At 45.1% G+C, this 27,435-nt stretch overlaps 1 long non-coding RNA gene across 2 annotated transcripts in view; it reads right to left on the bottom strand.

Moving 5' to 3' along the window:
• Window positions 1-19,427, bottom strand: part of LOC122912385 — a 77,068-nt gene extending 57,641 nt beyond the window's left edge. For both annotated transcript variants that reach the window (XR_006385612.1, XR_006385611.1), the window contains exon 1: window positions 19,168-19,427. This is a non-coding gene — a long non-coding RNA (uncharacterized LOC122912385). The remainder of the gene's footprint in view (window positions 1-19,167) is intronic.
• Window positions 19,428-27,435: the final 8,008 nt, after the last annotated feature.

Consider the following 27,435-nt stretch of genomic DNA (forward strand, 5'->3'; position numbering starts at 1 on the left):
AATTATCATATGGTTTCACTTACTTGTGGAGCATAAGGAATAACATAGAGGACATTGTGAGATGGAGAGGAGAAGTGAGTTGGGGGAAATCGGAGGAGGAGACAAACCATGAGAGACTGTGGACTCTGAGAAACAAGCTGAGGGTTTTGGAGGGGGGGGTGAAGGGGGCTGGGTGAGCCTGGTGGTGGGTATTAAGGAGGGCACGGATTGCATGGAGCACTGGGTGTGGCACATAAACAATGAATCTTGGAACACTGAAAAAATAAAATTAAAAAAGCAAACAAACAAACAAAAAAAAGAAAGTGGTTGGCATTGAGTAGTCAATACATTAATTTTTACTTGAGATCATTAAAGATTACATTTGTTTAGGGGCCCATATCCTATAATTTCAGACTTCTCTAAAATAATTATTCTCAAATTGAATCATGGAGCCGAATTACCTAAAGAGCTTGTTAAAACATAGAAAGAAACTCCCAAAATGTCTAAGATGGTTAATCTGGATCCAAGAATTTGCATTTCTAACAAATTCCCAGGTGATGCTGTTACCGCAGGGACCACAATTTAAGAATCAATGCTATAGAAGAAAAGAGAAAAACATGTGAGAAACCACATGCATTTACAGAAAAGGCTGTTGTGATACACCGTGCTTTGCCACAATACTACCGATGGGACTTCATGATACAGCATGATTTTTTGAAACAGATCTAATTTTCTAATTCTTATGTTCAACCTTTTGAATTTAAGTTTCCTGAGCACCTTAAAAAAAAAGCAGCAGCAGCTCAGAAGAGTGCTGGCTGACACTTTTTCAAACATGTAACTTAAAATATAAAAAATAAAGCCTCATTTTATTCAATAGTGTTCTGATGTTTACAGATGCTTAAAATTAGGGACGGCTGGGTGGCTCAAGTCAGTTAAGCATCTGCCTTCTGCTCAGATCATGACCCCAGCATCCTGGGATCAAGTCCATTATCAGGCTCCTTGCTCAGCAGGGAGTCTGCTTCTGCCTGCTGCTCGCCTCCCCTTGCGCTCTCTCTCTCTGATAAATAAGTGAAATCTTTTTTTTAAAAAATGCTTGAAAATACATTATTCTGTGTAGGATGAGTAATCTCCCACTCGGGAGGTAGGCAGGGGAAAAATCTGTTTTACTTGTGAAGACTCATGACACACAAACATTAAATAATTTGTGCAAGGACACTGAGCTGGTAAGAGAGTCGGAACTTAAACCTGAAACTTCTGATTCCCCAGCCTGCGCTGTCTGCACTAAGCCCCACTGACTCATGAGATCAATTATGTATCTATTCACTCCTACACAAGGTACTGATTTTCCCCATCTTGATGGTTTAGTTCTTATTGTTCCATAACTCACAGCCATAAGTGTGTATAATTGAGCCTTCATATTCCTAAACTTCCATTAAGGTCGATTCTGCAAACATCACTCCAAACCTTAACATTCAGTGTGTCCTACCAATCTACCTCCACCCCCAAATACTGATGACATTAAAAAATGTATTTCATATAAGACTCAGAATCAATTTCCATGCATTTTATTTTTTATTATTTTTTTAAGATTTTATTTATTATTTGACACGGAGAGACACACAGAGAGAGGGTACACAAGCAGGGGGAGTGGGAGAGGGAGAAGCAGGCTTCCTGCCGAGCAAGGACCCTGCTGCAGGGATCGATCCCAGGACACTGGGATCTTGACCCAAGTTAAAGGCAGATGTTTAACAACTGAGCCACCCAGGAGCCTTTCCATGCATTTTAAATCCACCAGTCCTATAACTGTTTTTGCCTGAATAACTAAAATGTATCACCAAGATTCATGTTAAACAGTAACAATTCATTTTTAGAAAGAGATTGTTGGGCGTGCCTGGGTGGCTCAGTGGGTTAAAGCCTCTGCCTTTGGCTCAGGTCTTGATCTCAGGGTCCTGCTCAGCAGGGAGCCTGCTTCCCTTTCTCTCTCTGTGCCTGCCTCTCTGCCTACCTGTGACCTCTGTCTGTCAAATAAATAAATAAAATCTTAAAAAAAAAAAAAAGACATTGTTGACCCAAAAGACAGTGGGGACGTAAAAACAACGAAATTCGTTTTGGGGAGTTTTAGGGATTGCAATCTGGGAGACACAGAGTCAGCCAACCAAAGCATGCTTAGAATTGCAAGTGAGTAATGCAAGCTTATTAAGGCAAAACCAAAGTTTACATAAATTGGGAAGATTATGATTGGTGCTGGCAGTTAAACTGACTACCAATTACAAGGCTGATTATTTAGTAACAGGTGTCTCCTTATTTTAGTCTAAAGCTGTATTCCAGGAGGCGTGAGAACTGATTGACAAGCTGTAATTGACCAAAGTGCTGAGAATTGAAGCAGGAAAGGGTGTAAAACCTGTTTCCTCAATATCCTTCCCACCGCATTTTGAATAACTGTCGTAGCAATGTTTGCTTCCCTTTGGAATCTTCTTTCACATTTCCCCCTTTTGATCAAGATCTTTCTGGCAGGAAAGCATGGGGAATCAATTTCATGATCATGTATCCATTTCATTACTGGGATGGTTGGCGACCTGCTCTAGGTCCTTCACGCCCCCCAGAAGGGGCAGTTCTGTAGTTGGTTAACATTTGATACGTTCAACAAGCAGGCTAGGTGAGAATGTAATGGCCACATTTGGGTAACAAAGAGGTTTGGGGATATAAGGTCTAGATGTCAGTGAGGCTCTCATTTCTTTTAGTCAAAGTGTAGATCTGATGAATGACCTCTAGTCTTTGAGCCAGCATTGCTTGGACATTTTGAGTAGCAACAGAAAATACACAGAATAAGCAGCTGGAAAATAGCACAGAGGGTACAAATTAAAATAATATTCAACAGTGCAATTTGTGAAACTCCACATAAGAAAGCTCTTATGCTCCGAAGGAAGCCAGCTAAGAATATCAGAAAACCTAAAATTTGGGGTGGCCGGGTGGCTCAGTGGGTTAAGCTTCTGCCTTCGGCTCAGGTCATGATCTCAGGGTCCTGGGATCGAGCCCCATATCAGGCTCTTCCTCCTCTCTGCCTGCCTCTCTGCCTACTTGTGATCTTTGTCTGTCAAATAAATAAATAAAATCTTAAAAAAAAAAAAAAAGAAAGAAAGAAAGAAAAGAAAACCTAAACTCAATCCATTCTTAGGTAAAACTCACATGTCCTTTTAAGGATTTGGCTAGTTTGGTAAGTTGGTGGTTTCTATTCACACCTCTCGTGAAGTGTTTACCTAAGTACAGCAAGACATATTAGCTACAGAGCAAACTATAATCTACAGCAATCCTGTTGTCCAGGCCCTACCCAAGCTAGGGAATCTGAAGATCCTTATTGCGTTCTGGTGGCTCTGGTGGTCCATTACCAGTTCCGTAAGATTTCTCATCCTAACTTCTAAGCCTGTTGTGCCCACTCCAAGCCATGAAACCTACGATTTGAAGGGATCAGTTAAGCTGTCCTCTAGAATACCCAGCAGGAAGGTGGCAACCTCCCTGTGGCCATAGCTCTCATCTTCATATTCAGAAGGGCCCTTATCAGGGTGATCATCTACTATTAAGGCCCTTTTTCTTCTCAAGTGAAATTTGGGAGTAGTAGCTACAGTCATTTTCAGAATAAATTAAGGGGGATGTTAAGTGTCTCCCAAAACATGGGCCACTAAAGACTCTCCAATTATTTTTTTTAAATATTTTGTTTATTTATCTATCTATCTATCTATCTATCTATTTGAGATAGTCTGTGTGAGAGAGAGAGCATGAGAGAAAGAGAACATGTGCACCAACAGGGGAGAGGGGGAGAAGCAGCAGCAAACTCCTTGCTGAGCAAGGAGCCCAATGCAGGACTTGATCCCACAACCCTGGGATCATGACCTGAGCTGAAGGCAAGACACAAGCCCAAGACTGGTGATCATATCCACATATAAAAATATATTCTCTACGTGCACAGAGCAAACCAGACATGTCGATAGTATAGTTTGATTAGCAGATTAGCAGGCCAAGAGGAGGAAGCCAGCTCAAACCAGGGGTCAGTTTGGGAAGGGTGCCCAGAAGTTTCACTCAGTTGGCAAGCTTGGGGAAGGGTAGTGAAGGGAAGTGGGTTGCATAAGAGGGTTTTACAGACTGGTGAGTTCTTCTCAGGAAAGGGGGGGGGGTCCCTGTACTCACACTGCAAGTGCAAGTGAGCCTAGAAACTTCCCTTCCAGAGTTTGTTATGGGAGGAAAAGGTGGATAGCGTAGGGTACCAAAAGAAAGCATGAATGAGATTTGGGGGGCTAAAAACTTGGTAGGGCACAGCCAAAGACCTCTTATCAAAAGTTATGGTAAAGATTTTAAAAATAAGTATTTTAAAAATAAGAGATAGGCACTAGTATCAGGTTACTATTTTTTTTTTGCACAACTTCCAGTGGGAAATGGTGAATCCATCCATCAGTTAGGTGGCCAGATGAAGCTAAGGATTGGGACATTAGAACAACATTATCCTTCCAGGTTCAGGAGGAGAAAAGAGCAGGGAGAAAAACTAATAGGATTTTAAAGCTTCATAAATAGGATTTTAAAGCTACATAATGACATAATGTATGTCAAGGCAGGGAGAGGACACCACTAGGTATACAGAAACCACTGAGACTCAGTTACCACCGGTGAAGAAGTCCTACTGAGTATAAAACAGAAAAATCATAGGAATTTCTAAACAAAGAAACAATAGTGCTAAAATCTCAGTGAGTCTAGGAGTTTCCATTGGGTGTTTGATGTTATGAAAGAGTTATTGTACTGGCCTGGTCCTGACTCTGGGAAGTCTTCTACTCAGATGGCTGCTTCTTTTTCTAGGATTTTGTCAGTTTAAGGTCTAAGTTGGCTTAGTAGTCCTGTTGGACTTTGGAGCCTTTTTTATTGTTTATTTTAATTTTTTAGTAATCTCTACATCCACCTTCGGGCTTGAACCCATGACCCTGAGATCAAGAGTGGCACGCTTTTCCCATGGAGCCAGCTAGGTGACCCTAGAGCCTTTTTTAAATGAGAAACATGAATCCATGAATGGATGCCTTCTAGTTTAATGGCACAAGGATTGGTTAGCGATAGCCGTTAGGATTCCTTGAAGAAGTGTCTTTTCCAATAAACCAAGTCTTTGGGTTGAAGGTTGTGATGTTCAACGTCTTCATTTCCCAGAAGTGTACGGTGGAAAGACTGTTCTACCAAAGTAGGATTCCTCTCTATGGATCTGATTAGGCTTTTGCAAAATTGAAGTACATCTCCTTTTATCCATATAAATTTTGGAACACTTATATTAACATACACCTATGTAAATACAAAAAGTATATAAATACTAAATCCAAGAAGATTTAGTATTACTTATTTGACAGTGTTCCCTATGTAATTTAACATATTAAATAAGCCTAAATCCTTTGGAATGTTCCAGGGACCCTCTGGAAAAATAATCCAAGTTTCTTCCAGATCAAAAAGACTTCATTTAGGGGCGCCTGGCTGGTTTAGTTAAGCCTCTGCCTTCAGCTCAGATCATGATCTCAGGGTCCTGGGATGGAGCCCCACATCGGGCTCTCTGCTTTGCGGGGAGCCTGCTTCCTCCTCTCTCTCTGCCTGCCTCTCCACCTACTTGTAATCTCTGTCAAATAAATAAATAAGATCTTTAAAAAAAAAAAAAGACTTCATTTAGAATTTGATTTGGGGAAGTTTACAAAAAATATCAAAACGCTTGGGCGCTTGACTAAATAAGATCACAGAATATTTTGAAACAATACTTATTTACTTAACCAAGGTGACAAAAAGATTTCAAGAACAAACACAGAAGATCATGTAGCTTCAGAAGTCTTAGCTCTTTTTGAATAGAGAAGTCTGTTTTTGTAAGTAATTAAAGATGTGATAAAGACAAAAAACAGAGAAGACAAAACATGGGGTGTTTGTTTCCCAGGCAGATTACATAACTGAAAAAGAAATTTCTTGTTAAGAACAGACCAAAAATCTCAGAACATTTTGCTGTTTTAACAGAGAGAAAACCAAACTCTAATGAGGCATCAGTACCCTATTGAGTTTCATTTTTTGAAAGCTATAAATAAATCGATTCAATCTTAGCCAGCTTTGACCATGCAACATAAAATGTCTTTCCCTATACTTTCTACAACTTCTTATCATTTTAGTTTGTCCCTTGTTCTTTGCATTTCCAAAATAGGGCATTACAGCAAAATCGCTTTCATTTTCCTGTAGCAAAATGCATTTCCAATCCTCAAATCTTCTTTTACCAAAAACACACATCCTGTTTCCTTGTACACTTTTCATAATCATTTCTTTTCATCCTTATTAGTTTTAGTCATTTTGTTTTTACATATATTAATTAGAATTTTTTACCTTTAGAATCCTTAATTCCCAGAAAAAACTCAGAAGTAAGCAATTGTGGTCTTGTAAATGGACAAATAAATACATGCTTTCTCAATGTGGCACAGAATGTTATTTACTAAGTATACTAAAAGATCCAGATATTTTTAGTTTTTTTTATAATAAAAGCCCAAAATGGATAATCCTATGCTCAGTGATTAATTCTGTGATACTCTTTTTTAAGAAAATATGGTATTATTAATTGCCCTAAGATCCTGAGAAATCATAGTCCCCCTTCCATGTGGCTCATGGATGGGAAGGATGGGAGTGTTACATGGGGCACTTAATTCTTTATGAATAATCTTCCATGATAGATTTGATTCCTTGGATTTCCTCAGCATTTAAAGGATATTGTTTGTTACTGGGGACAGGCTTTCTTTTATCAATCTGGATTTTAATGGGTGGTGCAGAAAAAAATACACCCAATATCAGTGGCATTTCTTTGACCAAAGAGTCTTGGGAATAAGAAGCCAAGAGGAGTTCAGTGTTAGAGTTTTACAGAAAAACAAAACAAACAAATAAACAAAACCACACAGGGATAGATATTAGGGTGTCAATATTTTCATCAATTTGGGGACTTGGGGGTTTGCTACTCAAAAATATTTACTGTTTTTGAGAAAAGAAGAACATCCTGATGGGCTTCAAGAAAATCTTGACCCCGTATTATAAGCATAGGAGCCAAAGGGACCAGGAGGAACAGATGATGTTGCTGATTGGATCCCAGGTGGAATAGGATAGGGAAAGACTTGAAAACCATAATAGTGTATTAAGAAGCCCAACCATTTACACAGTTTGAGTCCTCTGAGGAAGGGAATGGGAGAGGCTGGTTAAGTTTTGAACTGAAAAAGTTGCCCTTGTGTCTATCAGGGCCTTGATTATCTCTCCCCTATGGTTACATCAACTGTCCCCAAGAAAAGGCAGATCCCTCAAGGTCTTTGGAGTAGCCCTACTGGGGAGATTGGTGGAAGGAGCCCTTTCATTAAGAGGGTGAGGCGACTGACTAGCCTAGTCTTGGGTCAGTCCTTTGAATTTTAGACAGTCTTTTAAAAATTTTTTTAAATGCCCTTTTGCAGTAATAACAGGTACACTTTGGAGTTAACACTCCAAATAGGTTTGTATTGGTTTGGAGGTAGTTGTTAACGTTGAAGTTTCATGATTTGTGTGGTTTTCTTTCTAGTGTTTTATTTTCTAAGATTTATTTATTTATTTGAGAGAGAGCAAGTTGGGGGGGGGGGGCACAGAAGAGGCAGAGAGAGAATCCCACGCAGACTCCCCACTGCTCAACAAGGGAACGCAGCCCACAACCCCCAAGATCATGACCTGAGCCAAAATCAAAAGTCAGATGCTTAACCCACTGAGCCACCCAGATGCCCTTTTTTTTGGTTTGTTTTTTGTTTTTTGTTTTTGTTTTTCATTTGTCTGGTTTGCTTATATCCAGCTAGCGAGACAGACACAAGACCATGGAAGCAAAACCACCATGCGCCCTCTACCAGCTCGTCTTAAAACCCAGGACCCTGGCTCCAAAAAGCACCAACGAGCTGCCTGACTTGTCTGCCAATATTGACCAATCAGGACAAGGCCCTTCCAACCAATCAGGATGGAGCGCTTTTTTTTTTTTCCTTTCCCTCTCTAGTACATTGGAAAAGCGGAAATCCCGGTGGGAAGCGGAGCAGGGATTTGGTGTAGGTAAGCAGAGCCTGTCCTCTCTTCCAGGAGGCCAGTCTCAACTGCTCCGCTGGTGCTGCTGATAAGGAAATCTGTGTTCTCAGGCGGCGGACCAATCCAGCAGGGGAACCCGGTCCCAGCCCCGGAGCCATTCCGGGCTTTCCCCTGCCCCACCAGCCGCGAATGCCAGAGACATGGAGGTTCAAGTGTACAAACTCTACCCCTTAGTTTGTGCTCAGGGCTCAGAGCTTGAGAGATTCCTCTCTTCTGGGCCCGCTGGTGTGAAATAAACCTCCCATCCTCCCAGGTCTCCGAGGGCCGCCTGGGTTTTTTAGCCGGGATCCAGTCCGCCTTCCATAGCATCTGGTTCCCTGGCCTGGAACCCCAACCGCGCTGGCCCATTGTCACCACGGGTTTGAGGGCAATGGGGGGGGGGCGGGTGGTGGTGATGGAACACGGGGGTGACGGGACGAGGGATCCTAAGGAGAAGGCGCGCTCTGCCTAATCTTTGGCAGTCTCCCACCCGGTCCCCTCGAACAGACCCTTCTCAGCTATTCCCGCTGGTCTCGACTGGGCGGGTGAGGACCTGGTTCCCACATCGGATTCTGGTAAGGCCTGGGGTCCCAGGACCAGTCAGGGCCCCCATCAGGGTGGAAGCAGGAGCTTGAACACCTCCCGGAGACTTCTTAGAGGTCTCACAAGTAGGACTTCCCAGGGAGAGAAGTCCCTCAGGTCAGGAAGCCCCCAAAAGGGGGGTCAGAAGGGAATTTCTGAAAGGAATTCCGCAAGTACGGCCTGGGGGCGGGGGGGGGTACTGTAGTAACCTCGGTGGGAATGCGCGAGTGAACTTGCTGTTTGACCTGGCTTCTCAGGTGAGCTGATTATGTGGCTCCGCGGTTTTGAGACTACGGAGTCTGCCGAGTGGGCCCCAACCTTTTTCCGTGATGACCTCATGGGGTCTTGGGTGAGCCCTTCAGGTCACCATTCCGGGGTTTATATGGACCTGCTGCGGCCAAGAGGCACCCACATCTCCTCCAGGAGGGCAGACAGACGGGCATCTGACTGATCTCCTCTGAAGGGGCACGCACCCTTGTCTGTCTCTGGGCCCCCACACACGGGAACATCACCATGGGGTCAGGGCAGAGCAAACCTACAGTCCTAGACTGATCAAAATTTCAGGAAGGCATTTTCAAAAGACTATGGAGTTAGGATGCATCCCAGCAAACTGAAAACCCTATGTGAGTTACAATGGCCCACCTTTAATGTTGACTGGCCTTCAGAATGTCCCAACAGTTCATCACGTGTGACAAGTTGTAACAGGGAAGCCAGGACACCCTGACCAGTTTCTGTACATCGACTCCTGGCTAGGAATTGCCCAGACCCTACCCCCTGGGTGCGATCTGCTTGCAATAGGCAGAGACAGGCCAGGGTCTTCAGTGCCTCATCCAAGCAGTCCAAAAAGACCACAAAATCCCCAGCCAGAGATCCCAAGGCTAAGCTGATCCTGTCCCCTCCGTACACACCCCCAAGGCCATCTACACCTGGCCCCCTCCAGTTCCAGACACCCCACCACCATCAGTCTCCCCAGCGCCCCAGGCCCAGAGGATCCAGTTTTTCCAGGACCAGCAGCCAGGCTGTGCCCCCAGGCCAGGCCAGGTGCCCTCCAAATGTGAGTGCAAAGAGAAGCGAGAACCTGAGAGGCACAATAAAGACAGAAGAGTCCAACCCGGCTGTTCCACGATGTATTATCAACCTTTCTCCACCACCGACCCTCTCCCCTGGACCCATGAGCCCACCTGTTCATTCTGGGAAAGGGTTTTCAGAGTGGCCCTGTTGGCAGAGAGGTCCCAACCACCGAAAGAGGGAAACCCTGGGTTCTGGGTTTGGCCCTGATCTTGGCTGGCAATCAATGTGCCTACAGTAAAGGTGCGTTTAAAAAACAAACAAACAAAAAAACAAGAATAAACAAACGTATGTCCCAACCAGGGTAAGGCTCAAAAGCCCACCCGCTTCAAGAAAGAACCTGGAGAAGGAGGGCCTCACAGGCCTTGCAGAAACAGACTCAGACTGGGGGGGGGGGGGGCGGAGGGAACTGGGCTCTCTTCTCCTTGGCCCCCATGAGCCCATGATCAGAATAAAAATAGGGGGCCGACCAGAGATTTCATGGTTCATACTGGGGCCAAGCACTCTGTTGTCACCTCCCCAGTGGCCCCTTTCAGCAAGAGGACTGCAGCCATCCTTGGGGTTACCAGGACACGGCAATACAACAGCCCTTTAGCCAGGCTCGTCAGTGTAAACTTGGGGCCACCAGGTCCAACATGAATTCCCTTTATCTACCTGACTGCCCCATCCCCCTCCTGGGCCAAGATACACTCTCTAAGCTTGGGGCTCAGATAAGCTTGAGCCCACTGGGCATACCAGTCTCCAATTAAACCCAGGGCAAGAGCAGACAGGGTCTCTGGTACTAGGAATTACCACACCAAGGAAAAAAGAAAGGAGGCTATTCTGCACCCAGGTGGAGCCAAATGGGGCTGGAGTTCACCTTTCCCTTCAGTGTGCACCAAAAACAACCCACCTGGACGAGCCCAGAATCAGGCCCCATCATTGCTGAACTAATCTTGGAAGCCCAATCCCAGACACAAAGGCAATAGCCGCTCCAACAAGAAGCTAAGATTGGCCTTCACAAACATCTGGCCAAACTTAAAAAAGCAAGTACCCTAACTGAGTGCCAGTCGGCTTAAAACACCCCCACTCTTGCCAGTTAAGAAGCCAGGAGGGGGCTATCGACCAGCCCAAGACCTGCAGGCCATCAACAAGGTAGGCAGTCATCTCCTAAACCCAGTGGTCCCAGATCCATGCACCCCCCCCCACTCCAGTATGGGGATGGCCGCCTCCCCGCCAGTGACCCGCAAGAAGACTACACAAAAGGCACAAATCTGCCAACAACAGGCCCAATACCTTGGTTTCCTCTGCACCCAAGGGAAAAGAACTAGTGAAGCAAGTAATCATCTCCTTGCCACAGCCCCAGACGATGAGGAGCCTATGAGAATTCCTGATGACAGCAGAATCCTGCCGCACCTGGATTCCTGGGTTCTCCGCAGTAACAAGACCCCTCTATGATCTCTCAGGGGACCGAACTGAGAACCCCCTGCCCAGACTGGGAAGCAGAAGCCATCTTCAGAGAGATGAAGTCTGCCCTGGGACGGGCTCCAGCCCTGGGCCTACCAAACAGAGGAAAAAACCCTCTAATTTCTTTGTACGTGACCAAAAAAAAAAAAAAAATAGCTCTCGGGGTACTCACCCAGACTGTTGGGCCCTGGCAACCGCCAGCTGCCTGTCTGCGAAAGAAACTGAACTCCGTGGCCCACGTGCCTCAGGGTGCTAGCAGCCACAGTCCTACACCTTAAGGAGGCAGACATGCTCAGCCTGGGACAAGAACTTAACGTCAAGGTCCCTCATGCAGTGGGGTCCCTCACGAACACAGAGGGGCACCACTTCCTCTCCAGCTCTCGACCTGCACAGTACCAAGGGCTCCTCTGCGAGAATCCATGGGTCGGTCACCCTTGAAACAGTAAGGACATTAAACCCAACAACCTATCTACCCATGGAAGAGGGGAAACCAGACCGTGACTGCTCCAGAGTAATTGATGAAGCCTACGCAAGCCATCCAGATCCACGCGATCAAGCCATAAAAAATCCAGAGCTCGGGCTGTTCAGCGACAGCAGCAGTTACCTACAAGAGGGTGCCCAAAAAGTGAGTTATGCAGTGACCACGACCCCTGAAGTCCTAGAGGCTAAGGCATTACCAGCTGGATGGTCAGCACAATGGGCTGAACTACACACCTTAGACCCCTCAGTCAAGGCAAGCTGGTCAACGTCCACACTGATTCTCGATATGCCTTTGCTACTGTACATATACAGGGAGGCCGTCTACAAGGAAAGGGGCCTCCCTACTACCGCAGGAAAAGCTATCAAAAACAAGGAAGAGATACGAAAACCCCTCAAAGCCATCTGGCTTCCAAAAGTAGCAGCAATCCTGAACCATAAGGGACACTAAAAAGGAGACGACCCCATAGCAGGGAGACCCCATAGCAGATGAGGCTGCCTAGACTTCGGCCAGGAAAGACTAGCTAGATTAATAAGATCAGGAGTTTGCATACTTTGCCTAATTTAAATGGGTTTGCTTAACAAGAAATGATAGTTCTGTACCTAGGCCATCAGCAAAGGTAGAATGAAAAATAATTCAGCTGTCTTGGGGCACCTGGGTAGCTCAGCCAGCTGAGCATAGGACTCTTAATTTCAGCTCAGGTCATGATCTCAGGGTCCTGAGACCCCCCTGGGCTACTGCTCAATGGGGAGTCTGCTTATCCTCCCCCCTCTGCTCCTTCCCACGCTAGCATGCTTGCTCTCTCTCAAATAAATAAATAAAATCTTTAAAACAATAATCATCATCACGGAGCTGGCTCACTGGGTGGCAGAGAGGCCAGAGTGTTCGGCAAAGACACTCTCTAGTTAGAGTAACCAAGAACAGATTCATTGGGACTTTGAATACCTTGTGGAATCTTTTCCCTATTAAGGATTTGGGGAAGAAAGCCTCAGGAATAGCTTCACAGTCTTTTTCCCAGTTTAAGGGCTCTCCGCTCAGGGAAATGTTCCAGTGGGTTCTATCAGTGAGCTGCCCGCTTCCAGTTTCTCGCTAGACCTTCACCAACTCGCTTTATAATTAGTTGTTACAAACCAGAGAAACTGGGGTCATGTGTTTGCATCACAGTGTTAAATTCCCCTGCAAATGTACAAGGGTCTTTGTTAGCTTTGGGAAATGGTTTAGCTATGGCCCATAGTTCGGGTTTTGACTATGGGGTGAAGGAAGCTTGGGCAGCTCCTGCCTCCCCAAGGTTTAACCTTACCTGGGGTTCCATAGGATCAGAAGGCTGTCAGGGTCTCAGGAGGGGAAGGGCTATTTAGCTAAGGCTGGCTATAGAACAGGAGGGGGTGGGGAAGGGGAAGGAAGAGCGGAGGGGGGCCGCAGTGAGCAGAAGGAGGAAGGGGCTTAAAGGTTTCAGCCAATGTTTCTAGATTTCTGAGCTTGGCTGATTCAGTTTCCTGAAGTTTGGGTTTCACTGCCCAAAGGCAAGCAAAATTTGCAGGGTTTCTTTTAAAGGCCTCCAATTAAAATAAGCTTCCCCCTCATTTTGTTTGGTCTTACAAACCTTTTCCAGTTATGTGTACAAGTAAACTAATTTGGGGTTATCAAAAACGCCCCGTTTTAGTGAATGGAATTGTAACTCACCTCCGGTAATGTGTGTCCAATGGGGCCAAAATTTTACAGCAGGAGCCGTATTTCTCAAACCTAAATCCTGCAGGGATTCCAGCAGGAGGCTCTCAGAAGTTCTTTTAAAGGGCTGAACTGGGTGGCTCAGTCGTTAAGCATCTGCCTTTGGCTCAGGTCATGGTCCCCGGGTCCTGGGATCGAGCCCCACATTGGGCTCCCTGCATATTCCTCTCCTGCTCCCCCTGCTTGTGTTTCTGCTCTTGCTGTCTCTATGTCAGATAAATAAAATCTTAAAAAGGAAGAAGTAGTCCCCTCAGAAGAATTACTTCCCATAACGGAGTACTCACCGAGAACCTGAAACCAGAATGTCCCACTCAAAAGGGTGAGGACAGAAACCTCCCCTCAAAAATGAGCAAGGACAGAACCTGAGCCGGGATTATTTTCCAGGCAGTCGGGGGAGAGTGGGGGAGATGAAACCGACAAAATGCAATTGATTAAAGTCAAAAGTTCACCTTATTCTGAGAATTGAAACAGAACAGGTGTATAAGCCCCGCTTCCTCAGTATCCTCCAGACACCCTTCTGAATGACTCTCTTTGCAATGCTCAGTGCATTTTGGAATCTTCCACAATATCATCGCCTAGAGATTGGAATTACTACAAACTCACAATATACCGCAGCTCTGGTATTTGGTTAGGATGCAGCTGAAGTGAGGTCTTCCAGCTGGACTAAGAATTAAATTTACATGAGACAGATGAACAGGAGGGAAAAATCTTCGGTTTTATTATGTGCACACAGAGGCCCAATAGTGAAATTGAGACCTGAAGAAACGACCACAGCAGTCAGTTTTTATTCTTTTTAGACAAAGAGATAATAAATTGATGAGGAATTGACAAGATGAAGAAAAATAGGCATTTGGGAGCTTTAATTAGCAAGGAATTCTTAACTGGGATTTGAGCTGAGATAGTAAATTAGGGAAAAAAAAGTAACAATGTTTATTTCTGCACCCTTCTCCATTTTAAAGTCCCTGTCTCTGATGATAAGGATGTCTTTTTACTTCTTAGTACAAAGAGGGTGCCTTTCAAATGGGAGATTTATTTCCTGCTTTCAAAGTGGACAGAAGAGGGTCTGAGTTTCCTTTGCACTGGTTGTTTCCTAAGTAACTTTCAGTTAAAATAATCCTGATGCCTAAGCAGTACATTTTGGATCAGCCTAACCTTGGCCCCTGCAAGATCAATTCCTTACTTAAAAATATCTTACTTAAGGGGCGCCTGGCTGGCTCAGTAGGTTAAGGTCCGACTCTTGATTTCAGCGCAGGTCATGATCTCAGGGTCCTGAGACCAAGCCCTAAGTTGAGCCCCGTGCTCACTGGGGCGTCTGTTTCTTGTTTCTTTCTCTTTCCCTCTCTGACCCTCCCCCTCTGCAGCTCCCCCCTCTAAAAATAAATAAAATCTTTAAAAGTCTCTTACTTAAAAAATAAATAATACATAGCTTTTCTCTTGAAATTGAGTATCTGAGAATTACATCAGTTCTCCTCAAAGTTCATACTGTGAAACCATGACCTCTGAAAACTTTTGAGGCTCAGTTTTATATACATTTTATGTATTTATATATTATATATATTATATATATTTAAACATGATAAAATATTTCTGTTTTAGAAAGTGGGAGAATTTTTAGAAACTGAGGTATAGCCTGAAATTCTCGGGCTGGCTCCATTCTATCCCTGAGCAAAACTGGACAATGACTATTTTCAGAGCTATCTGGAAACACTGACAGGAAAAAATGGTGGACAGTCAGAAATAGAGCTGGTTCCCCAAGAGTCAGATTAACCTTGTTCTTTGCCTTCACAGGGTACCCGCACCGAAAACAGATTTTATCAAGGCATCTGACAATGACTTTCAACCATATTCTGTAGAGGAAAACAAATGGAGAAATGTGTGTCTGTGAAAAGGCAACTCAGGAGACTAGCAAATGGTGGGACAGATGATCAAAGACTCAATTTACTGAAGACTGGTCCATTAGGAGATTCCTGCTGGTGGATTCTGAGCCAACACATGAAGACTGGCCTTCATGTCACAGGAACTCACGATAGTTGCCTTAAATGTTAGGCAGAACCATATGAGAACACTATTTCTGGATGTCAAAAATGTCACATACTTAAACCCAATAGGTGCATGGTTGTCCCACAATTACACCCTCTCTTCTAAATCTCTGGATAATGAATGCTAATGTCTCACTGATACACTGACAAATCCTCACTCCACTGTGCAAATGACCCCCAACATTCTAGATCCACGTTCCATTACTGCCCCACGTATATCCAACATTCCAGCCAAAGTGGACCGCTCACTATTCTCCAAACATACCCCAACTTTCTGGTCTCTGCCTTTGTGCTACAGCTTCTAAAATCCCTTCCTTCTATCCCGTAACCCTCCTTTGTATGGTGTACCAGGATGGAAATCACAATATACTCCCAGATGAGAGAAAATGAAACTTATTTATTTTGTGTCTTACTGGATTCCGTGTTCTTCATCAGCCCCAGCCAGAGGTTATGAAGGGAGGCGAGTCTGCCTAGACTGTACTGCCTAGTGGAACTCAGTACAGTCATCTAAGTTGTTCCTGGGGAATGCTTCATGTCTATATGGAAAGCTGAACAGCTGAGCCCTTGGATGGCTCAGTGCCTTGCCTGCCTCCCAGCTCTGCTCTGCAGGGCATCTGAATGCATGGTGGTGGGGGTTGCAGAGAGTGCCTTGCTGGACCACAGGGTGGAAGCAAAGACTTGGAGATTCTAAAATGTCTCAACCTCAGGAGGAAAGGAAAAGATGAAAGGTCGAGTCTGCTTTTCTCTTCTTCCTCCCTCACTCTCTTCTCCCTTGTGTTTCATGTGTAAGAATTCTGATCTGGGGTCCCTGGGTGGCTCAGTCAGCTAAGAGCCCAACTCTTGGTCTTGGCTCAGGTCCTGATCTCAGGGTCCTTAGATCAAGCCCCACATCGGGCTCTCTGCTCAGCATGGAGTCTGCTTGAGCTTCTCCCTCTGTCTCCCTCTCCCCACCCCACCGACACTTTCTCTTAAGTAAATAAAATCATTTAAAAAAAAAAAAAAAAGAACCCTGATCTACTTCTAAGCAGATGATACCTGAGACCAACAAGAAGGTCATACACAGAGAGCCTAAAAGAACCGATACCTACCCTCCTTCCTAACCCCTTCATACCATGTCTTACTATTGGAAATTGTATTGTTTGATGTTGCTTAGGTGGTTATTATGTCTCTGCAGGAAAGACTACAAGATGACAAGCAAGCCCATTCTAGAGGAACCAGACCAGGTGTGGCAGGATGAGGAGGACAAAAGTGAAAGATTATCCAACCAGAAGGTTCCTGAGAAGAAAGGAAATAAATGAAGCAGAATGCTTTGGCAGAAAGAGCCTTTCCTCCAGGAAGCCTTCTTTGCTCTCCTCCTCTGGACTGGAGGCTTCTCTTACCTAAAGCAGTTGGACCTCAAACAGTGAAGCCAGAAGTCATGGAAGTTTGTCCTGTGTTCTGTAATGCATTATGGTGACAGAAAGGCAAAAGTCAGGAAAGGACAAACTCACAAAGACTCTGGCCATTCAGCCAACAACCGTCAACCAGAAGGGCCTCCCCAGTGTTGAGCACCGTCCAACCTTTGGATGTTTGCACGTTCTTGGAGAGAGGAACTCCAATAGCGAGTAAGGTTTAATTTCCTGCCTGCAAGTTGATTGGAGATTTTGAGTCAGATCCAATTTGATTTAAAGAAAATTAAGAAATCTGATCGGCTTTGCACACCTGGGTTTGTATCCTGAACTCCATTCCCATGCAACAGGCAATTTATCCTGAGGAAGTCTGAACCCGGAGATGAATCTGTGCATGTGGCCTTTGTATCAATATCCACGCCCTGGTCTTCCCAGTATCCAGTCAGCTCGGGCCTGTGCCCAGGCTACTCTGAGGGCCTGTTACCCGATTATCTCATTATAGGTAAGATGAACACAGCAGAGCGATACACAAGAGGGTGGTGTCCTCGATCTTTCCCGTGTAAGACCTACCACCATGCTGGGCTTCCCATCCGCGTCAGAGTACCACACAATACAGTATCTTGCCTGTTGGCACGGCTGTTTGCACGGCTGTTGGAGAATTCGTTAACCTTATTTTTGAGTCTTACACATCTTTGCCAAATGATTCCACTCTTCTCCTTCAGCCCAAACAGCAGGTTCTATATCTGACCCATACCCTGGGTCAGGTTGCTGCATGTAAATGTTAAACAAATGTGTTCAAAATCAAAACCCCCTAGAAGTTTCTGAGGCCTGTAAAATCCTGCTCACATCAAAGTACCTTTCCAGCTTTATCTTGCACCACCCACCCTGTACACACCCACACCACACCACACCACACCACACCACACCACACCACACTACAAGCTGGCCAGACCCAGTCGCTTCCTAGCCTGAGCCCACCAGATTCATTTACACATTTATACTCTTTTACACTAGAAGCACTCATTGTGCTTCTCCACACAGGATTCCTCCTTCCCACTGACGTCTCCCTTCACTGGATAACACCAACTCAAACTTCAAGATCCACCTCAGAGGTCACCGTGTCCCTTGCCTCAGGACGACCTAGAAGTCCCTACTCCATGGGCTCGGAGCACTTAGTGAACACTGGTCTGGAGCATAGACATTTTACATGAACTGGTTTTTCAGCTCTGGCCACGAACCTATCAGCGCCCACAGGAGGAAGGACTGTGTCCCGCCATCTTTGTAGACCCAGCATACTGCAGCATCAGACACATGGTAAGCAGGTGATAGTATTTCTAGGAGACGAGGGGGCAGGAGGGTGAGGGAGGCCCCCCACTGGCCAGGCCAGAGGGGGGCGCCCCTCAGTGGCCCTGGTGATGCTGTGTCAGGGCACCCCGTCAATCCAGGCAGCCTTTGGCTTGGGGCATGATCGCAGAGTCCTGGGATCGAGCCCCACATCTGGCTCCCACTCAGTGGGGAGCCTGCCTCTCCCTCTCCTTCTGCTGCTCTGCCTGCTGTTCTCTCTCTCTCTCTCTCCCTCTGTCAAATAAATAAAATCTTAAAAAGAAAATTAAAAAAGAAAAAGAAACTCTTAACTAACAAACTGGAAAACCACCCCGAAGCCTAGTCTCTGTGGGGGGAGGTAGCAGATACAAGACCCCAGACATCACCACCCTTCCCACCCCCCAACCCCGCCTGGCAGGATTTTGAACAGCACAACCAGAAGGCACAATGACCCCATTGAGGACATCTTGGAAAGTCACCCCTCGGGACGTTTGGGTGGCTAAGTTGGTTGGACGACTGCCTTCAGCTCAGGTCATGATCCCAGAGTCTCGGGATCAAGTCCCACATCGGGCTCCCAGCTCCACGGGGAGTCTGCCTCTTCCTCTGACCTTCTCCTTGCTCATGCTCTCTCTCACCGTCTCTCTCTCTCAAATAAATAAATAAAATCTTTTAAAAAAAAGAAAGAAAGAAAGAAAGAAAGTCACCCCTCCCCCACAGGGTCTTCTGCAAATTGTTCCTTTCTTCCTCACCTTGGTCTCAGTAACAGAAGGGACACCCTAGGTATAAGGCTGTGGGAAAAGTACTTCATCACGGGGTCCCAATGTGACTCTCATGCTATTCCCAAAACTTAATCCCAGAACGATTTCTTGAGTGGGGGTCCGCAGCCAGACTGACCTGGTGGGTCGTGTCAGTAGCTGTTCCTCTTCCTCCCAGGATCGGACCTTGTCCAAACTCTGGGACTCTGCCGGGACATCCCCGGGACATGGCCCCGGTCGGTCCCCAGCCCTACTCCAGCTCTCCCCTGGGTGCTGCTCACCTGGGTTTTCCTCTGGGGCCTCACATCACCACAGTTGAGCTCTTCATCTGTTTCCAATTGTGGTGCCTCCTCTTTGTCCTCTTTCTGTTCTCGGGGCCACCTCCCCACAGTTACACCAGTCAGAATCGCCCCGGTTTGCTTTCACCCTGACCCTTCCTTAACGCCCAGCTCACACTGCACACCATCTCCTGCCTCTACTCCTCTCCCGCTGCCCTGGAGCTCTAGGACACCCTCCTGTCCCCTCCGGTTTGACAATTCACTCGCAGGACTCCTAGAACTCAGGAATGTGGTGTGTTTGTGATTACATTCATGATTACGGTTTCATTATAAAGGATCTGGAGCAGTCAGATAAAGAGATGAGGGGGCAGGGTTTGGGAGGGTCATGAATGCAGGGCTTTTCTGTCCTTTCCCTGTGCTATCAGGACATGTCACCCTCCTGGGACATCAATGTGTCCACCAACCAGGAAGCCCCATTGAGCTTCTTCCTGGGATTCTACCATGGTGGCATAATTTATTGAATCACTGCTGATGAGACTGAATCCCCTAAATCCTCCCGTGGTCAGACTGATGCTTGTCACATGATTGGTCTTTCTGGCAGGACTAGCCCCATCCTGAGCCATCTCATTAGCATAAATTCAGGTGTGGTCCAAGGGACCACCAAGAATAACAAAGCTTAGAAAATCCCAAAGATGCAGAGTCTCCTTAGGAACCAAGGATGAAAGGAAGTCAAATTCTATATTGTGCAACCGCTGTATAAAGGCTAATTACTTATCCGAGGTCACATAGGACATAAATGGTTGAGATGGGTCTCAACCCCAGGAAATACGGTACAGGGCCCACATCTTAAATATTCTCTTTCAGTAAACATTTTAGAGTTGTTTTCAAACAGATTTTGTACCCTGCTGGTCAGTTTTATTCTGGGATAGTCCGGTTTGGGAGTTACACTGAGACTGAGATTATCTTATATTTCTAAATAATTATCAAGGGTATATGAGAAAATCACAGATGATATACATTTAACAAACAGTCACCTTACTAAATGTTCTTGTGCTCTCTAACCATTTTTCTGTGGATTTTCTTGGAATTTCAAAGAGAACAAACATTTTTCTACCCCAGTGGGAATTATTTTATCACCTCTTTTCCAACTTGTTATGCGTGATATATCTCATTATTTTGGCCTCTCTATTTCTGCCTGATTTTCCTCACGTACCAGTGTTGACCAAAAGGCCCGTCCCAATTCAAAGGAGAGATCCCAAGAGATCTTTGGGAATTCAGGAAGTCACTCCCCAGCAGAGGGGGCAGCTGAATGGAATCTTGGAGGAAATGTGGCCATATTGGGGGAGGTGAGGGAGGTGGGTCAGGACTGGACCTGAGGGGTCTGGGCATCTGAGGACACCTAAGATGAGCCAGACACTTATTTTTTTTTTTAAAGATTTTATTTATTTATTTGACAGAGAGAAATCACAAGTAGATGGAGAGGCAGGCAGAGAGAGAGGGAAGCAGGCTCCCTGCTGAGCAGAGAGCCCGATGCGGGACTCGATCCCAGGACCCTGAGATCATGACCTGAGCCGAAGGCAGCGGCTTAACCCACTGAGCCACCCAGGCGCCCCAGACACTTATTTAGGTCGACGCTGATTTAGGTAGAAAGTTGTAGAAGGTTTGAAATGTGTGTTGCAGACTTAGATCACCACACGGGGAACCTACTGATGAGTTTTGAGCAGAGGAGTGACAAGAGAACAGTATAAGCTGAGCGGATGGGGCTTATCGGGGAACACCGGAGGATTGGGGGGTGGCATGGGAACTTAAAGCTTATACTTTTAATTTCATATTATTTAAAGTTTTGTGTCTTGTGCATGCTTTATAATACACACTGTGCAGGGGGCGCCTGGGTGGCTCAGTGGGTTAAGCCTCTGCCTTCGGCTCAGGCTTGATCTCAGGGTCCTGGGACTGAGCCCCGCAGAGTCTCTGCTCAGCGGGGAGCCTGCTTCTCTCTCTCTCTCTCGCTCGCTCACTCGTTCCCTGCCTACTTGTGATGTCTGTCAAATAAATAAAAGTTTTTAGGGAAAAAAAGACTGTGCATAACAGCACATTATGAACTTCATAGAATAAATACACATATAACAATTGGTAGGTGCTCAAACATGATTTTCACAACCAAATATAGAGACAAGTGCATCAGAAGAACATGTTACCACCAGTAAATTACTGTGATAATACTAGATTGAGGCAACTTACTCCTAAACCATGAAAGGATGGAACAAATGTGAGAAATCCACAGGCATCTCAAAGACTCAGAAACTGAAATAATGACAATTTTTTTTTTTGTTAAAATTAAGCCACTAAAGACAATTTTGAATTTGGTGGTTTAACGCCAAGTCTTTATGTGAAAATGTTTCAACAATAATATAATATTTATATTATTAAAAATGTTTTAAAGTAATTGTATGAAGTGTTTTAGATCAGTGATTCTCAAACATTATTCCTCAGGCCAGTGCTGAAGCTTGCTAAAATTTTCACCCCTTTTGTAACAAAATTATAAAATTACAAAAAAGTAATATTTCCATTAATCTAAATATTCATTAAAAGGGCTGTCCTTTTTTTTTTTTTTTTGAGAAAATGAAAATGCTTTTTTTGGGGGGGTGGAATTATTCCTTTTTTTTTAAATCAGAAGAAATTCCAATTTATTTTTATTTTATTATTTTTTTATTTTATTTATTTGACAGAGAGAGACCACAAGTAGGTAGAGAGGCAGGCAGAGAGAGAGGAAGGGAAGCAGGCTCCTTGCTGAGCAGAGAGCCTGATGCGGGACTCGATCCAAGGACCCTGAGATCGTGACCTGAGCCGAAGGCAGCAGCTTAACCCACTGAGCCACCCAGGCGCCCAGAATTATTCCTTTTTAAAAGTAAGGACTCCTGGGTGACTCAGTCGGTTAAACAGCTGCCTTCGACTCAAGCCATGATCCTAAGGTCCTCGGATCAAGTCCCTCATCGGGCTCCCTGCTCAGCGGAGAGCCTGCTTCTCCCTCTCTCTGTGCCCACTGCTCTGCCTACTTGTGCTCTGTATCTATCTGTCAAATAAATAAAATCTAGAAAAATAAAGTAAAAAGATGATAACCATAGATGATAGATTTTTTTAAAATATTACTTGGCAAAATAAAAAGTTGTCAACCATGCATTAGTTTTATTTAGTTATTCAAGATTGGGGGGGTAAGGATTTCTTGCTTGGATTTTTTGTCTTTTTTTTATAATGTATAAAAATCTCAAAAGTCTGGGACCTGAAGATTATAAACGGCAGGTGCAACTCTGTCCACCAGATGGCAGAGCAGCTCCACACTTAACTTCCTGAGGTTCCGCCTCTGGACTTCGGCCCGTTTGCCCTTGGCAAAAATCACCAGTTTATCTTTTGGAAACGATCTTATTTCCTACTTTTAGGATTTTCCCCTCACAAATATTTTCACCAGAAGTTTTAGACATCTCAGCCTAGAAATGAATTTCCCTTCCAGGGTTATGTTTAGGCTTGCCCTCTACTTTTTTTTTTTTCATTATAAATCTCCAACAATAAAACAAAGGGCTAATGGAGCTGTTGCAGAGGTACAGAAAGAGGATGGGAGTCAGGGACAGACAGAGTGGAGCCTAAACGTTTATGCTTCTGATCCTCTGCCGCCGCCACCACCACCACGCACACACACACACACACACACACACACACACACACAGTGCTGAGTCTCAGAATGTGTAGGGACAGGGACATAAACCAAGAGGAGCGGAAAGAAAGGGTCTTTGGGTTGATCGTAAAAAATTTAATTCCTTATGTCGGGAAAATGCGGCCATTTAGAAGAAACAAAGAGGAACTCCATACTGCCACCCAGCGGTGCGAACTGTTTCTTTCCAGATTTATGCAAACAAGACCCTCCATGTCTAAGGCCATGCCCCCGCCGCGCTTCTGTCGCCGCCGGGTACCTGATGCCGGTGTTAATCCTGAACCGGTGGTCAGTAGAGTCAGAGGCCTTGGCCATGCAGTCCTAGGCTTGTCTGAATGCTGGGCTGGTGAGGGCCTACTGACTCAGTGTCTAAACCCGGTGTCTTGCAGTTCCCTTCATTCACATTGAGAACCAAAGCATCAACTAGGGCAGGAGACTCCTAATCGGTCCACTTTCTGTAAAATCCCCCATTTCAGAAATCCTGAGTACATCTGCTGTTCTCCCTCAAATGCTTTGTTGTAGCAGGAACTGGCGGCATCAAAACCCCCGAGTTGTCCTGAGAGCGTCTTTCGAAAGCCGTCGCCTCCTCGTCCTAAGCCAGAGCCACAGAACCCAGGAGAAGACCCAGGGACCTGTCTGGGTATACAAGAAGGAAAAAAACAAAGCACTGTGCTTCCTCCTACTGAGCAAAGTCAATTTGGACTAAGGAAATGTTCATCTTTCCCTCTTTCTGCCTTTTTCTTTCACTTCCCAGAGCACCTCCCTTCTACACTTCAGAACTTGACAAAGACTGGGTTAAAATTCAGAATCCCTCCCTTGCTAGCCAGGTGACATTATCCCCCCTTTTTCACCTCCTCGTGTCAAATGAAGCTAACAGGACCTCACCAGCACCCTTTGTGGGGCTTCGCCCTCAGTCTTACCTCTCCTTAACCTACCTGCCCCTCTCATGCTTCTAAACGACATACTCGGTTCCTGCCTTCTAATCAAAAATCATTTCTCTTCAATGTCGGCTATGCCAGTTCCTGAGAAAGCAAGCTCATTGAATTAGTTCACAATAATGTGAAAACAAAGAATAGCCTTTCCCGCCTAGAGTTATAGAATCCTCTAATTGTAGAACCGAAAAATGGTGGAGGAGGGATGGTGCCTAGAGGTCATCTGGTCCAAATCCCATATTCTCCACATCACACCACCAAATCCTGAAGACATTAAGTGGACAGCCCAGGCCCCAGAGCTTTCACGGAAGAGCCCAGATGGGAACACAACAGGTTTGGTGTCCTGATCTCTGCCCAGATTCATTCCAGAATGCTACACTACTTCTGAGGTTCTAATCCTGAATACTTTCCTTGGCTGCATCCCATTGTCCACTTCTGACCCCACAAGCCCATTCTTCTCCTCTCCCCTTTGCCTCATGATCATCTCACATGGGTAGCTCTAAGTCCTCGTCCACATTTTCCAGACTTCAATGCTTAAAACTCTTTGGAGAATGGTCCCAGTACGCTCATTTAAGATAATTAAGATTGGGGTCATTTTGTAAGAAGTGGAAGAAATTTCTGGAAGACTGAAAACACCATGAACAAACCAGGCAGGTGTGAGTGTTTACACAGATGGCTATAAGACAGTGCAAACTCTCTAATTAGGTCTGAAGGAGCTAGTAAAACCCAGAGTTCCATATCCAGCAAAAATGTCTTTTAGGAATGAAGCTGACCATAGAGGTTTGACAGGGGACTATTCTGTCTAACATTTAGGCAAGTGAAGGGATACTCTATAAAAGTGATATATCAAGAAATAACTGGATAAGCATTTGACCTAGAAATAGGGATGCAAATAACCTTAGAATCAGCTGACAAAGTTCAAGGAGGTGCTTGTCTTTTTTTTTTTTTTTTAAGATTTTATTTATTTATTTGACAGGGAGAGAGAGATCACAAGTAGGCAGAGAGGCAGGCAGAGAGAGAGGGGGAAGCATGGTCCCCGCTGAGCAGAGAGCCGGATGCGGAGCTCGATCCCAGGACCGTTAGATCATGACCTGAGCTGAAGGCAGAGGCTTAACCCAGTGAGCCACCCAGGTGCCCCAGAAGCAGCTAATCTCTTCCCTTTCTCTCTTTCTTTCTTTCTTTCTTTCGAGTCAGAGCTGGTCTTTCGACATAAGCTTTTCAAATCATTTCATTTTAACTACAGACCTATATCCCTTTGCTAAATATAGAAAATAATGAAATGTTTCAAAGCCTACGTTTGAAGCAGGACAGGTGGCTCAGGTGATCTGATATTCTGGGAGCCAAAGGCAACGCCCTGCCCCACGCCTGAGGAGGTCAGGTCCCCAGTGCCTGGGACTGAGCCGGCTGCCTTTGCTTAGAATATCGGTTGTGCTAGGCTTTCACGCCCCTCTGTCAGCCCCAGCAGAGCCTCCATTCTTCTCCGGACTCCCTGCTTCAGCCAGGTTAATAGGCTCTTTTCTGCACAGAAATGATTTCCTACCCCAGGGTGTTGGAACAAAGCCTCTTGCTGAATACTTTCCATGCCCGTAACATTTTTCCCCACACCCTTCTGTTATAACAGTCTTCATAAGCGACTTTACCAAGGTGACCTCTCTGTGTGGCCTCACCTGCTTTATTGTACCTCTCAGCATACTTTGACTTATTTACAGGTGCATTGATGTGTCCTTGATAAGGTTGGCACCTGGCAAAATGCTTGGCAGCTCGCTGGCACTTGGTATAGATTTGTTGAATTTTTTTTTTTTTCCAACCGATATGCTTCTTACATGTCATCTGCATCTGGTCCCTCCAATCGGACTGTCCTCCTTTTCTCCCATTGGCCACCATTTCCAGTCACCTTGCCTCGCTGATAGGGTAGAGCAATGAGTCAATCCAAAAAGCTAATGCTATGGCCATTCTGGGGCTGCCTAGCGTGTCCGTGCTTCGTGGTTTCTCAAATCATGAGTGACTCAAATTATGAGTGTTGTCTCCTGAAATGTTAGTGGATGTTCTGTAACAAAAGAAAAGTGTTTTGTGGTAGGCAGTCTCTAAAATGACCTCAAGACTGCTGCCTTGGATATTCACGTCTTAGTAATCCCCTCCCCCTGAGTGCAGGCTTGACTTACTGACTGACATCTAGTAAGTACAGTGTGGTATCTGGGATGTCACTTCATGGTTAGGTTATAAAAACACTGTCTTAAAAGAACAAAGTCAGAGGCACCTGGGTGGCTCAGTTGGTTAAATGTCTGACTCTTGATTTTAGCTCATGTCATCATTATCTCAGGGTCCTGGGATCAAGCCCCACATCAGGCTCCCTGCTCATTGGGGAGCCTGCTTCTCCCTCTCCCTCTGCTTGTGCTCTCTCTTTCTCTCTCTCTGACAAATAAAGTCTTTAAAAAATATATATGTGTGTATATATATCTTTTATAGATTCAAAAAGGACATTAAAGTGTTAATTGAAAAAAAAGACCTTTTGTCAAGAAAATCCATTTAACTTTGTTGATCTCTGTGTTTCTCAGATTCACTTGACTATCAAACCCTTTTGTGATGAAACACCTATTCACAATTCATAATATACTGCTATTCCAAGAAACATGATCAGGTATTTATATCCAACTTGTAAATTCTTTATGATTAGTAAGTCATTTGAGGGGCCAGAAGAGAGAAGTTTTGTACAGGAACCATTTATCTACAAATAACAGAAAACTCACAGTCTAATGGTTAAATGAAAAATACAGATTCATTTTTCTGACTTAAACAATCTGGAGGTGAGTAGCTGCCAGCCCTGGGTTAGCACTGCTTGGTGGTGTCAGGGTCAGATTCTCTGAGATCCTTCTCTCTCCCATGTTCAATGCCTCTGGGTGGCAAGAAGTACGCACCAGCTCCATGCATAGTAACAATTTCCAAGTCAGGAGGAAGAATAAGAGACTGCTGCCCGTCCTGGCTATCCCTTTTTCTCACAGAAAGCAAACACTTTAGAGGAAAGATTTCCACTTATATTTTCTTCCCAGGACTATGTCACCTGGCCACTCACATCTGCAGGAGAGGCTGGAAAAGTGATCATCGCATCTGAGGCTGTGTATGTTTCTGCCTTGGACGGAACTGGGATTTATTAGCGGAGAAGAAGTAAATGGATATTGTAGGTGCATATAATAGAGTCTGCCGCAGAGGGTAGGAAAGGAGCCGCAGAAATCCATCCTTACTCCTGGAAACACAATTCAAGTTTCCTGTGACCTCTCCATGTATCCACTCATGAAATAGTTAAACCACAGCACAATAATGAGAAATGAAATGGCTTGAGCCCAGCCACTTCAGAGAGACAGACATTGAAGAGGGGGGACATAGACAGCAATGGTGGGGTTAAGAGTTGATGGTTGTAGGACGGAAGTCCCTAGGGAAGGATTGAGCTAGGAAGTTGTTCTTCTGCCAAGATTCAGACATTCTAAAAATCCCCTCACTTGACACCCTCAGAGGGTTGAGATGCGATGAGAAGAACAGAAACTTCTGGAGAAATGCAAATCCAGGTGGTGAGCTTGAAGCAGTTCCAGGGTGAATGACCAAGGTGTGCTCAGATGTGAACGTACAAGTGTGATGGGTACC

This window comes from Neovison vison, chromosome 7 (genome assembly GCF_020171115.1).
Source record: "Neovison vison isolate M4711 chromosome 7, ASM_NN_V1, whole genome shotgun sequence".
Classification (NCBI taxonomy): Eukaryota; Metazoa; Chordata; class Mammalia; order Carnivora; family Mustelidae; genus Neogale; species Neogale vison.